General features: G+C 44.5%; 1 protein-coding gene across 1 annotated transcript in view; it reads left to right on the top strand.

Annotated features, from left to right (window-relative positions):
- LOC137646902 (WD repeat-containing protein 47) overlaps positions 1-14,257 on the top strand; it is a 358,427-nt gene that overhangs the window by 119,756 nt on the left and 224,414 nt on the right. The window lies entirely within an intron of this gene.

Below are 14,257 nucleotides of genomic sequence, written 5' to 3'. Positions count from 1 at the left end.
TCATGAATGGGAGGTAAATCAGTTGTTGTTTGCGGATGATACTGTACTGGTAGCAGACACAGAAGAGAAGCTTGACCGACTAGTGACAGAATTTGGAGGGGTGTGTGAGAGAAGGAAGTTGAGAGTTAATGTGGGTAAGAGTAAGGTTATGAGATGTACGAGAAGGGAAGGTGGTACAAGGTTGAATGTCATGTTGAATGGAGAGTTACTTGAGGAGGTGGATCAGTTTAAGTACTTGGGGTCTGTTGTTGCAGCAAATGGTGGAGTGGAAGCAGATGTACGTCAGAGAGTGAATGAAGAATGCAAAGTGTTGGGGGCAGTTAAGGGAGTAGTAAAAAATAGAGGGTTGGGCATGAATGTAAAGAGAGTTCTATATGAGAAAGTGATTGTACTAACTGTGATGTATGGATCGGAGTTGTGGGGAATGAAAGTGGTGGAGAGACAGAAATTGAATGTGTTTGAGGTGAAGTGTCTAAGGAGTATGGCTGGTGTATCTCAAGTAGATAGGGTTAGGAACGAATTGGTGAGGGTGAGAACGGGTGTAAGAAATGAGTTAGCGGCTAGAGTGGATATGAATGTGTTGAGGTGGTTTGGCCATGTTGAGAGAATGGAAAATGGCTGTCTGCTAAAGAAGGTGATGAATGCAAGAGTTGATGGGAGAAGTACAAGAGGAAGGCCAAGGTTTGGGTGGATGGATGGTGTGAAGAAAGCTCTGGGTGATAGGAGGATAGATGTGAGAGAGGCAAGAGAGCGTGCTAGAAATAGGAATGAATGGCGAGCGATTGTGACGCAGTTCCGGTAGGCCCTGCTGCTTCCTCCGGTGCCTTAGATGACTGCGGAGGTAGCAGCAGTAGGGGATTCAGCATTATGAAGCTTCATCTGTGGTGGATAACGGGGAAGGGTGGGCTGTGGCACCCTAGCAGTACCAGCTGAACTCTGCTGAGTCCCTGATTAGGCTGGAGGAACGTAGAGAGTAGAGGTCCCCTTTTTGTTTTGTTTCTTTGTTGATGTCGGCTACCCCCCAAAATTGGGGGAAGTGCCTTTGGTATATGGATGGATGGAAGAGGTAAGTGATCCCTATAAATAGTAAGGGTTTGTATAGTCACGAAACAAATGACTGTAGCCGGCTATCCCCAATCAAACTTGCTAACTAGTGGTTTGGGTGGTTATCCCTAGCTAAAAATCTTATGGCTCGTCTTCCAGCTTCGCCGTAAGTAATATCCCTATAAATAGTTCCAGGTTTGTCATATTTAATGCAGTCTCCTGTGTCACTGCAGTGTTTTATTTAACAAGGATGTGATCCACCCTTAGAATATAGATCAGAAGTTAACTTGTAAGAATGCACCTCTAGAACTTGATAATTCTCAGGTAATAAGAGAGGAGTCTTGTGCAACTGGCCCCTCTTCTCATTCTATGTTGGGTAATGCTCACAAGCCCTTGGAATCATGTTCCTCTGACCTGTAGCATTTGCTCAGTGATTAATCCCCAACCTTTTAGGATCTTGTCCAATGTACAATAATGGCTTTAGTCTGTGACAGGTGTGACAGAAATTTCATTTTCTTTATCTTCCTCCCTCCTTGACTACAGCCTAGCTGACTACATACTACTATATATTGATTTCCTATACAGGTATCTTCTTTATAAAGGGGGTTAGGCTGTAACAGAGTTTCCTTCCAATTCTGAGCTTAGTTTGGCATGTTGGGAGGATTACTACATATTAACTTTTTGCATTTCATTAAGGAAGAGAAGTTCTCCCTTTTTTGTATCCCTAGTTCAATTTTTCTCTAATGATTCAAAATCCCACGTGTGAGGTTTCTTTAGAAGTAACTGGAATTATTTCTCCTCGATCCTCTTAGTGACTAGTAAAGTTATATATCTAGGAAGGAATGAACCTTAGCCGGTTAGTTGAGAGGAACTACCTGATACAAATGACGGAGTTTCCTGTGTTAAAGAATGAATGGTTGTAGTCTCATGGAAACAAATAGAATAGCTTTGAAATAAGGTGCTAATCCTAGTTTGATAAACCATCCCGTTAATATTCATTCTGTCCATTAATTAGCCCTTTTTAGTCTTATGGCTAAAGGGATAAATAAATAACTTATGTCATTAGAGAGGGTGGTACCCCACCACTCTTTCTATAATAACTACCTTGTTATGAAGTTTCAACAACCATGTCTACTTTGCATGGAAGAAGATTGATATTAAAGGACTCAAGGTTGAACTGTATAGAGAAAACTACAGTGCAATATATAGAATTCGTATGTATCATTTGATAGATTTTGAAAATACTTAACATGAATGCTCAGCTGATATAGATGGTATGTTAAGTTTGAATTTTTAAAAAAATTTTGGATTTTTAGGTTTAGCATTCCAGCTGTTATTGATTGCGATCTTAACAAAAATTTATCTTTTCAGGTAAGAAAATTTGCTCTTCAGATACTCAGATTTATGGAAAGGTCAGTTGTTTTTGTTAAACTTTGCCTTTTTCTTTTAGAATGTACTGTAGTTTTACAGTTACTGATAATGTACATGCATTTTTCAATATTTAACTTAGCCGGTGATTATAATAGCTGCAACTCTGTTGCTCGACAGAAAACTCTAAGGTAAAATTCGCCAGCGATCGCTACACAGGTTGCGGGTGTACCCAACAGCGCCATCTGTCGTCCAGATACCCAGTACTCAATGTAAACAAAGAACTCAATTTTCTCTCTGTCGTGCTACCGACAAGACGTGCTTATTCGCTGTTGCTAAACTGGATTTGTTTTCACAACTAATTGGTTAAGTACACTATTCTAGTTTTGAGCTTTCGCTGTGCAGGCTTTCTCTTCACAATTCCTTGAACTCTTTTTGATTACGGATTCTTTGTTGATGACTTTTTGATAGTTTTTGAATTCCCCTTTGACCAATTCAAAATGGCTGACCCTTCACAAATCCCAAAATTTAGGAAGTGCAATGCTAGGGACTGTTCAAGGCGTCTTCCGAAGGCCTCTATCGACCCTCACACTGTTTGTTCCAATTGTCGGGATAAAACCTGTCAATTGGAAGATCGATGTGAGGAGTGCGTTGGGCTTTCGGAATTCGATTTTATCGAATTCCAAAAGTATACACGTAGGCTAGAGAGAGATAGAGTTAGGAGAAGTTCCTCTCGTTCTATTGACATTTCCTCTCCTCATGCCCCACAACCTATTCCTTCCCCTGTAGTGGTTGCTCCTAACCCCCCTTCTGGCACTCAGGAACCTTCGATGGCTGATATGATGCGTGCCATCCAAGCTCTGGGTGAGAGAGTTGAGTCCCTGGCTAGTGACCGTAACCAGCTCATGGCGGATGTGAAGGAGCTGAAGTGTAAAAGTGCAGTGGGAAGTGTTAAAGTGAGTGATAGTGTTGTGGATAGTGTTGCGCTTGAGGGTTCGTCTGTTCGTGCCTGTCGTCCTCCTAGTCCGGGACCTCTTGCAAGCTCCCAAGTCCAGGGGAGAAGCAATGTCGTACGACAAATGGGTTCGAGAGGCTTTAATCAGCGAACAGACGTTCCCTCCGTGGTATCGGGCGTATCTACCCAAGATCGCCCCTGCCTAACAAAGACGAGAGAGCCCATTTATACCTCGTCTTCGGAAGGTGTTTCTCGCAAGAAACCATGGACCAAGGTCTCACGACCGTTAAAGCGCAAGTCGGTCCCTTCCGCGCAAGTCCAACGGCCCAGCTGTAGCCACTGGGTCAGTTCGGACTCGCTGCAGTCATCCGATGACTGCTCACCTCCTAAGAGAGGCAAAGCGGTACCGCTTCAGACAGTTATACCGTCTGTCGCCGCACCTGCTCCTGTAGACCCTAAGTGGTCTTTACTGCAAGACATGCAGTCTCAACTAACGTCACTTATGCAGGACTTTCGTGCGGAGAAGGTTGCTGCCACACCAGCTAGTGCAGCTCCTTGCCTACAACCACCCACACGCTCGGTTGTGCGTCCTGGGGACGCTGAGGTAACCTTCTCACGCACTCCAGTTGAGAGAGTTCCGCCACCCATGCGTTCCAGTGTGAGCTGCCAGCCGCATGTTGACGTTCAGCGACGCACGGAGGTATCCGTTGACGTTCGTGAGGTTCAACAACCGTCAGAGTTGTTTTGTTTTGACGCGGTGCGTCAACCTCCGCAACCCAGTGTGGTTGCCATTGCTCACCCACTTCAGTCTAGACAGTCTGGAGTAGACGCTGTGCGTCCCCGCGCTGCTATGGTTGTTGCCAGCTCACAGACTGGGCAACAGTTCCATGACGTTGCGTCCGGCTCAGTCACGCATGCACCCGTGCGACCGGACTCAGCTAACCAGCCGTTACCTACTCCGTTGCCGCTTCCTCCTCAATACTCGGATGAGGGACTTTCTGATGATGATGGTGCTGCACACGTAGATGAACCGCATTCAGAACTGGACGAGCCTAAGTCTACGCAACCCTCTTTGGACTTTAGGAAAGTTTTGGCCCTGTTCAAAGAGATGTTTCCGGACCAGTTTGTGTCTGTGGCTCCGCGCTCTCCTCCGTCAGAGTTTGTGTTAGGCATGCCGTCAACCACTCCTGCCTTTACTAGACTCGTCCTCGCACGCTCGTCCAAGAGAGCTTTACGAGTGATAGGAGAATGGATGCAGTCCAAAAAGAGTTTAGGGAAGACAGCCTTTACGTTTCAACCTGCTAGACTCTCTTCTAGATCGAGCGTCTGGTATGCCACGGGAGAAGTTCTCGGCTTGGGAGTTCCTACCTCTGCCCAGGGCGACTTCTCAAGTCTTGTAGACTCTCCCCGCCGGCTAGCCATGAGACGCTCAAAGATATGTTGGTCATCTTCGGACCTGGACCACCTTTTGAAAGGTATATTTAAAGCCTTCGAGGTTTTTAACTTTTTAGACTGGTGTCTAGGAGCTCTAAGCAGAAAGATCTCTCCGACAGAGAAGGAGACTTCCTTGCTCATCATGTCCTGCATGGACAAGGCCGTACGTGATGGGTCTAATGAGCTTGCTGCATCTTTTGTGTCCGGAGTCCTTAAGAAGCGTGAGAACCTATGCTCTTTCCTTTCAGCTGGAGTTACACCATGCCAGAGATCCGAACTTCTGTTTGCTCCTCTTTCCAAGTGCCTTTTTCCAGAGGACCTGATTAAGGAGATTGCCGCTTCTTTGATACAGAAGGATACTCACGATCTTGTTGCGTCCTCTGCTCGCAAAGCCACCCCTTTGCCTACCTTGTCAGCTAGACCAAGGATGGACACTCCAGCGTCCCGTTTTATTCCGCCCTTTCGTGGCAGAGCCTCCAGCAGAGGAGGTGCTCGTGCCGAAGGGAGACGTGGAAAGAGGAAAGGAACCAAGTCCTTTAAGGGCAGAGTCTGACTGCCAGCTTCTTCAGACAGCAGTGGGAGCCAGACTCAAGAACTTCTGGCAGACCTGGGAAGAGAGAGGCGCAGATGCACAATCTGTGAAGTTGCTCAGAGAGGGGTACAAGATCCCGTTTGTACGAAAACCCCCTCTAGCAACGTCTCCCATCGATCTCTCTCCCAGGTACAGAGAGGAAGACAAGAGACGAGCATTGAAACAGGAAGTGTCTCTCTTACTAGAGAAGGGAGCGGTAGTCAAAGTCCTGGATCATCAAACCCCGGGATTCTACAACCGTCTCTTCTTGGTGTCAAAGAAGACAGGAGGGTGGAGGCTGGTGCTAGACGTCAGTGCGCTGAATGTCTTTGTCACAAAGCAGACGTTCTCCATGGAGACCACAAAGTCGGTTCTAGCAGCGGTCAGAAGGGAAGACTGGATGGTCTCGTTAGACCTAAGGGACGCCTACTTCCACGTCCCCATCCACCCAGACTCCCAACCTTTTCTAAGATTCGTTTTCGAAAAGGTTGTCTACCAGTTTCAAGCCCTGTGCTTTGGCCTAAGCACAGCTCCTCTTGTGTTTACGAGGCTGATGAGGAATGTAGCCAAATTCCTTCATTTAGCGGACATCCGAGCCTCCCTCTATTTGGACGACTGGCTTCTCAGAGCTTCTTCCAGTCGTCGCTGTTTGAAGGATCTAAAGTGGACTCTAGATCTGACCAAGGAATTGGGTCTCCTTGTCAATATGGAAAAGTCACAAGTGGTCCCATCCCAAACTATTGTATATTTAGGGATGGAGATTCACAGTCTAGCTTTTCGGGCTTTTCCGTCGGCCCCCAGAACAAGCCAAGCCCAGTTATGCATCCAGAACATGCTGAAGAAGGAACGATGTTCAGTCAGGAAGTGGATGAGTCTGATAGGGACGCTATCATCCCTGGAACAGTTCGTGTCATTAGGAAGACTGCACCTCCGTCCTCTTCAATATCACCTAGCATTTCACTGGAAAAAGGACAAGACGCTAGAAGCGGTCTCGATCCCCATTTCCGAGAAGATGAAGTCTTGCCTGACATGGTGGAAGGACATTATCAGCCTCAGAGAGGGTCTGCCCCTGGCTGTTCAGACTCCCAACCACGTTCTCTTCTCGGACGCATCGGACGTAGGCTGGGGCGCGACATTAGACGGTCGGGAATGCTCGGGACTATGGAACTCGAGTCAAAGGACAATGCATATCAACTGCAAGGAGCTACTGGCAGTTCATCTGGCCTTGAAAAGCTTCAAGTCTCTCCTTCAAGGCAAAGTGGTGGAGGTGAACTCGGACAACACCACGGCTTTGGCGTACATCTCCAAGCAAGGAGGGACCCACTCACTGACGTTGTACGAGATCGCAAGGGACCTCCTCACCTGGTCAAAAGGTCTAAACATTTCGCTAGTAACGAGGTTCATCCAAGGCAACTTGAATGTCATGGCAGATTGTCTCAGTCGGAAGGGACAAATCATTCCAACAGAATGGACCCTCGACAAGGATGTATGCAAGAGACTTTGGGCCACCTGGGGCCAGCCAACCATAGATCTCTTCGCAACCTCGATGACCAAGAGGCTCCCAATATATTGCTCACCAATCCCGGACCCAGCAGCAGTTCATATAGATGCCTTACTCCTAGATTGGTCACATCTAGACCTATATGCATTCCCTCCGTTCAAGATTGTCAACAAGGTACTGCAGAAGTTCGCCTCTCACGAAAGGACAAGGTTGACGCTAGTTGCTCCCCTCTGGCCCGCGAGAGAATGGTTCACCGAGGTACTTCGATGGCTAGTGGACGTTCCCAGAACTCTTCCTCTAAGGGTGGACCTTCTACGTCAGCCACACGTAAAGAAGGTACACCAAGGCCTCCACGCTCTTTGTCTGACTGCCTTCAGACTATCGAAAGACTCTCGAGAGCTAGAGGCTTTTCGAAGGAGGCAGCCAGAGCGATTGCTAGAGCAAGGAGAACATCCACCCTTAGAGTCTACCAATCGAAGTGGGAAGTCTTCCGAAACTGGTGCAAGTCAGTATCTGTATCCTCGACCAGTACCTCTGTAACTCAAATAGCTGACTTCCTCTTATACCTGAGGAAAGAACGATCTCTTTCAGCTCCCACTATCAAGGGTTACAGAAGCATGTTGGCATCAGTCTTCCGTCACAGAGGCTTAGATCTTTCCAACAATAAAGATCTACAGGACCTCCTTAAGTCTTTTGAGACCACGAAGGAGCGTCGTTTGGTTACACCTGGTTGGAATTTAGACGTGGTACTAAGATTCCTCATGTCAGATAGGTTCGAGCCGCTACAATCAGCCTCCCTAAAAGATCTCACCTTAAAGACTCTTTTCCTGGTATGCTTAGCCACAGCTAAAAGAGTCAGTGAGATTCATGCCTTCAGCAAGAACATCGGATTTTCATCTGAAACGGCTACATGTTCTCTACAACTTGGTTTTCTAGCCAAAAACGAGCTGCCTTCTCGACCTTGGCCGAAATCGTTCGATATTCCAAGCTTATCGAATATGGTTGGAAATGAACTAGAAAGAGTTTTATGCCCTGTGAGAGCTCTTAAGTTCTATTTAAAACGAACTAAACCTTTACGAGGCCTGTCTGAAGCTTTATGGTGTTCAGTTAAGAAACCATCTTTGGCTATGTCAAAGAATGCTTTATCCTATTTTATCAGACTGTTAATACGAGAAGCTCATTCCCATCTGAGTGAGGAAGACCAAGCTTTGCTGAAGGTAAGGGGACACGAAGTTAGAGCTGTCGCAACTTCCGTGGCCTTTAAACAAAATAGATCTCTGCGAAGTATAATGGACGCAACCTATTGGAGAAGCAAGTCAGTGTTCGCGTCTTTTTATCTTAAGGATGTCCAGTCTCTTTACGAGGACTGCTACACTCTGGGACCATTCGTAGCAGCGAGTGCAGTAGTGGGTGAGGGCTCAACCACTACAATTCCCTAATTCCATAACCTTTTTAATCTTTCTCTTGAAATGTTTTTATTGTTGTTTTTGGGTTGTCCGGAAGGCTAAGAAGCCTTTCGCATCCTGGTTGATTTGGCGGGTGGTCAAAGTCATTTCTTGAGAAGCGCCTAGATTAGGGGTTTTGATGAGGTCCTGTTGTATGGGTTGCAACCCTTGATACTTCAGATCCTAGGGGTCGCTCAGCATCCTAAGAGGATCGTGAGGCTCCGTAAGGAAGACGTACTTAAAAAGGCAGAGTAATTGTTCAAGTCGACTTCCTTACCAGGTACCTATTTATTTTGTTTTTGTTATTTTGATAACTTCTAAAATGAAATAAAAATTCTTAGCTCATAATAATGTAAACATATTTTGCTGGTCTCTACCCACCCCCCTGGGTGTGAATCAGCTATTATAATCACCGGCTAAGTTAAATATTGAAAAATGTTATTTTGATTATAAAATAAATTTTTGAATATACTTACCCAGTGATTATAAATTAAAGGACCCTCCCTTCCTCCCCAATAGAGACGCAGTGGACCGAGGAGAAAATTGAGTTCTTTGTTTACATTGAGTACTGGGTATCTGGACGACAGATGGCGCTGTTGGGTACACCCGTAACCTGTGTAGCTATTATAATCACCGGGTAAGTATATTCAAAAATTTATTTTATAATCAAAATAACATTTTATTGTGGGTAATGCAAGATTATAGACTAAACATTATGATGACAAAATTATTTTTATGAGTTGTTTTCTATAAGTACGAGTTACAATAGTTCTTAAGGTAATGTATTTGAGTTGATTATCATTGGTAATCTCTCCACCATCTTTGATTCATTTCCATGACAAAGATTTTACAAAAACTAAATGTGCTATGTTTTGACACTTGCAATGTAAGCAAGTCGATGGCATAAGATATCATTTGCTATACTTGTATAAGTGAAGACATGGCCTGGTACACTTGTCATTATTGCAAATTCTCATTTTAGTTGACTCACTCTGTGATTTCTTGATTTCTGTGTGTTAAAAGAGTTGAAGGTTGTCAGCTGATATGCCAAATGATTTTACAGCAAGTACAATAAGTGTGGAATATTAACGAGTTGAAGGTTGTCAGCTGATATGCCAAATAATTTTATAGTAAGTACAATAAGTGTGGAATACACATGCTGTAGCTCAATCAAGAGTAAGCTATGGTAAGCAGCTCTTCTAGGAGAAGGACACTCTAAAATCAAACCATTGTTCTCTAATTTTGGCTAGTGCCATAGCCTCTGTACCATGGTCTTCCTCTGTCTTAGGTTAGAGTTCTCTTGCTTGAGGGTACACTCGGGCACACTATTCTATCTTATTTCTCTTCCTCTTGTTTTGTTAAAGTTTTTTATAGTTTATATAGGAGAGCACTAGATGAAACGAGAGTAGGAAAAGCATCTGGTATGGATGGTGTGAGGGCTGAGATGTTGAAGGAAGGGGGTGTGACTGTACTTGAATGGTTGGTGAGATTGTTTAATATGTGTTTTGTGTTGTCAATGGTACTAGTAGATTAGGTTTGTGCGTGTATTGTACCACTATGTAAGGGTAAAGGAGATGTGCATGAGTTGTAATTCAAGGGTATTAGTTTGTTGAGTGTAGTTGGAAAAGTGTATGGTAGAGTACTGATTAATAGGATTAAGGATAAAACAGAGAATGCAATCTTAGAAGTACAGGGTGGTTTTAGAAGAGGTAGTGGTTGTATGAATCAGAATTTTACAGTTAGGCAGATATGTGGCACCCTAGCAGTACCAGCCAAACTCGGTTGAGTCCCTTGTCAGGCTGGGAGGAACGTAGAGAGGAGAGGTCCCCTTTTTTGTTTCATTTGTTTGATGTCTGCTACCCCGCAAAATTGGGGTAAGTGCCTTGGTATATGTATGTATGTATTTATTTTAATATTGTTACTGTTCTTAAAATATTTAATTTTTCTTTGTTTCTTTTCCTCACTGGGCTATTATCCCTGTTGGAGCCCCTGGCCTTATAGCGTCCTGCTTTTCCAACCAGGGTTGTAGCTTAGCAAGTAGTAGTAATAATGATAATAATAATAATAGTAATAATAATAATAATAATAATAATATACATACACTACCTGCAATTGGTACCAGGCATTACTAGACCAGTGTTTTAAGTAGGGTAGTGTATATCATGGGTTGACCATTGTAGAGTGCAGTTGTGTACCCTTATGCAACTTTTCTTTTTATTATATTTTTGTTTTAAAATTTAATGTATTTCAAACATTGTGACCATCATTGTCTGTGCATTAGCAATGAATTTGTTAAATGGGATGTCAGGATGCCTGAAAACTTTAAATCATTCATTCATTGTTAAATGGGACAACTGTTTTGAATTGGACAATTACATATTCATTAGCATTGGGACTATAAACTACAGTAGCATGAATTACCCCTCTTTATATTAAACCTCACTGATTGTTATATAATTGTTATTCACAAATTAAGACTTTACATCAAACAGTCAATTATATCGATTATGATTCAACAAGGTAAAAATTTATTACAGTTATCTGGATTTGTCACACATGGGCATGGGAAGCTGTTAGTATTACAATTATAGTGAAACGCACATTGGTTAATTAATGAATTCATATAGACAATATGAATTTTTCAATATTAATCTTACCCGGTGATCATGTAGCTGTCAGCTCTGCTGCCCGACAGAAAAAACCTACGGGCGGAATACGCCAGCGATCGCTATACAGGTGGGGGTGTACAACAACAGCGCCATCTGTCGAGTAGGTACTCAAGTACTTCATGTCAACACAGAACCAATTTTCTCTCTGTCGTGCCACTGGCAAGACCTACTAAATACGCTGTTACTAACTGGATTTGTTTTCACAACTATTTGGTGAAGTACACTATTCTAGTTTTGAGCTTTCGCTATGCAGGGGTTTTATCTTCATCTCAAAACTTGAACTCGTTTTGGATAGATTTAATTATGGTGACAAAGAAAGTATGGACTCTCTTTCACTTTTAAATGGCCGACCCTTCCCTTAGAAGGAAGTGTGTTTAGGTTTTTGTAATTTTGCTTAACACGTTATAGATCCACATATTTTATATCTCTCCGCCTTTATTAGGCCTCTTCGATTAACTTTCCATTTATTTTAAACATATAAAATAATTTTTTATGTTTTGTTTATATGCGACCTTTCCTTTTAGTAGGCGGTCCGAAATTGGAACCGAAGTTAATCAACGTTGAGCCCATTAGCCTTTAAAGAATTTAAAACTGTTTAAAATTTAATGTTTTATGAAAGAATCTCTTTGATAGTTTTCGTACTGTTTTTCAAAGATGAACTCACGTTTAGTTTTTAGACTACGCAGTTGTTGACGTTCAGGACGTTCAACATGCGCTCTATCGTTACGATAGAGAGAGAGTATCACGGTTTCACTTTGCAGTAAGAGTAAATCGTTTCTGACGTTTCGTTCATTCTTTCTTAACTTTAATGTTTTAAATTCAAAATTAAAGGAACTTTTTATTTGGAAAACCTTTCAGTTTGTTCCTTTTAGTCAAATAACATGTTTTTTTGACGATTTTTAATTGGGCTCTTCTCTTAGGTGCGAAATCAAGAGAGAAAGAGAGAGAGAGATAGAGACGGAGGGAGAGAGAGGAGAGAAAACGTTCCGTTCAAGCGGGTAACGTTGTTTCTCGTGTTACTCTCCTCCCTAGTCGCTGTACGGGGAAGAAGATAAAACGTTTCTAGGGTTTTATTCTTGTCCCCAGGCTATGTGCGGTGAGAGATTGTAAACGTAGCTTATTTGAACTAGTGTTTAGTCTCTTTCCCAGCCACTGAATTTTTTATCTTTATATATGTTTTCTGTTTTTTGCTAGTATTAATGAGCTGCATTATACGACTGATTTCGCATTACTACCTTTTAATGAAGGGTAGAATTGCGTATTTCACGTAGAAATCAGTAAAAGTTTCGATTTCAGTGAAATTAGTGCAAAACAGAAAATCGAAGTGATAAAGTGATATGCGCAAGTGTTACAGTGTTGCGTCCGAGGGTTCGTCTGTTCGTGCCGGTCGTTCACCTAGTCCGGGACCTCTTACAAGCTCCCAAGCCCAGGGGAGAAGTAATGTCGAACGACTTATGGGTTCCTCAGGCCTTGATCAACGAACAGACGTTTTCCCTCCGTGGTTTCGGGCGTATCTACCCAAGATCGCCCCACCCACACAAAGACGAGAGAGCCCATTTATTCCTCGTCTGCGGAAGAGGTTTCTCGTAAGAAACCATGGACCAAGGTCTCGCAGCTTTTTAAGTGCAAGTCGGTCCCTTCCGTGCAAGTCCAACGGCCCAGTTGTAGCCACTGGGTCAGTTCGGACTCGCTGCAGTCTTCCGACGACTGCACACCTCCTAAGAGAGGCAAAGTGGTACCGCAGCAGGCAATAACTCCGTCTGTTGCCGCACCAGCTGCTGTAGACCCTAAGTGGTCTTTGCTGCAGTCTATGCAGACTCAGCTAGCTTCCTTTATGCAGGAGTATCGTGCGGAGAAGGTTGACGCTGCACCCGTTAGCCTACAACCAGCCACGGTTGTGCGCCCAGCTGACGCTGAGGCTGCCTGCTCCCACACTCCGGCTGTGAGAGCTCCACCACCTATGCGCAGTCGACCCTGCCAGACGCAAGTTGACGTTCGCCGACGCGCGGAACCCTCCGTTGACGTGCGTGAGCTACCACAACAACAGGAGGGTGGAGTTAAGCTGCCGTGTTTTGACGCGGTGCGTCAACCTCCGCATTCTAGAGTTGTTTTGACTGCCCAGTATAGACAGTCAAAGCAGTCTCGAGTGAACACTGTATGTCCACACGCACCCGTTGTGGTTGACAGTTCAGTTGTTGACAGTTCACAGACTGTCAAGCAGTTACATGACGTTGCCTTCTGGTCTGCTACTAATGCACCAGTGAGAGACTCACTGAGATTACCTAGCTTTTCTCGTACAAGGTTCCTGTAGATGAGAAAGTGCTGTTCTCCCTCCTACTGATATTCCTTTGAGGACTCTGTCATTTGGAGAGGAGCCTTAAGCTGCTTAGCCCCCTATGGACTTTAATTAAATCATAATGATTTTTTAAGGATCTTCGTCCGGATCTTGTAACTGCTGCTCCTCGTTCGCCTAAACGTCAGAACTTACACTAGGCCTAGCTGCTTCGAAGCCGTTGTTGTTAAGCTAGTACTCTCTCGCTCTCCTAGAGAGCGTTACGTTGGCTAGGCGACTGGTTTTGCACCAGGAGGAGTTTTAGGGATACAGCCTTTGCTTTCCCTTCTTTTAAACTGGCTTATAGAGCGAGAGTCTGATAAGACACGAGAGAAGTTCTCGGCTTGGGAGTCCTTGCCTCTGCCCAGATGGACTTCTCAATTCTGGTAAACTCGCCCTGGCGCCTAGCCAGGAGACGCTCCAAGTTGTTACAGGTCAACTTCTCACTTTTGTCGAGCCTTTGAAGTGTTGCTGTACTATTATGTCACACATAACAAGGCTTCCAGGGATGGTAAATGGTTCCGCCTCAGTCGCTAACCCCGTCTGTTGCCACACCTGCTCCCGTAGACCCTATGGGCTTTGCTGCAAGACATGCAGTCCAAGCTTGTGTCCTTGTTTCAGGACTTAAGTGCGGAGAAGAACCTTCTGGCCAACAACCTTCCAACCGGTTGGTTGTGCGCCCTGTTGACGCTGAGGTATCCTACTCGCGTCTGCCAGTTGAGGTGGTTCCTCCACCGATGCGACCCAGTGTGGGTTGCCAGTCGCACGTTGAAGTTAAGCGACGCTCGGAGGTGGTTGTTGACGTTCAGTGTGTCACTAGGAATACGTTCAACAACCAGCAGAGGTGACTTGTTGTGACGCAGTGCGTCAACCTCAGCAACCCGGTAGGGTGTTGACTGCATAACCCAGACAGTCTAGACAGTTCGGGTTGACGCTGT

The sequence above is a fragment of the Palaemon carinicauda genome, chromosome 1, assembly GCF_036898095.1.
Source record: "Palaemon carinicauda isolate YSFRI2023 chromosome 1, ASM3689809v2, whole genome shotgun sequence".
In the NCBI taxonomy this organism is placed as follows: domain Eukaryota; kingdom Metazoa; phylum Arthropoda; class Malacostraca; order Decapoda; family Palaemonidae; genus Palaemon; species Palaemon carinicauda.
Note: the sequence above shows the minus strand (reverse complement) of the source record. Positions and strands in the feature narration are given on the sequence as shown.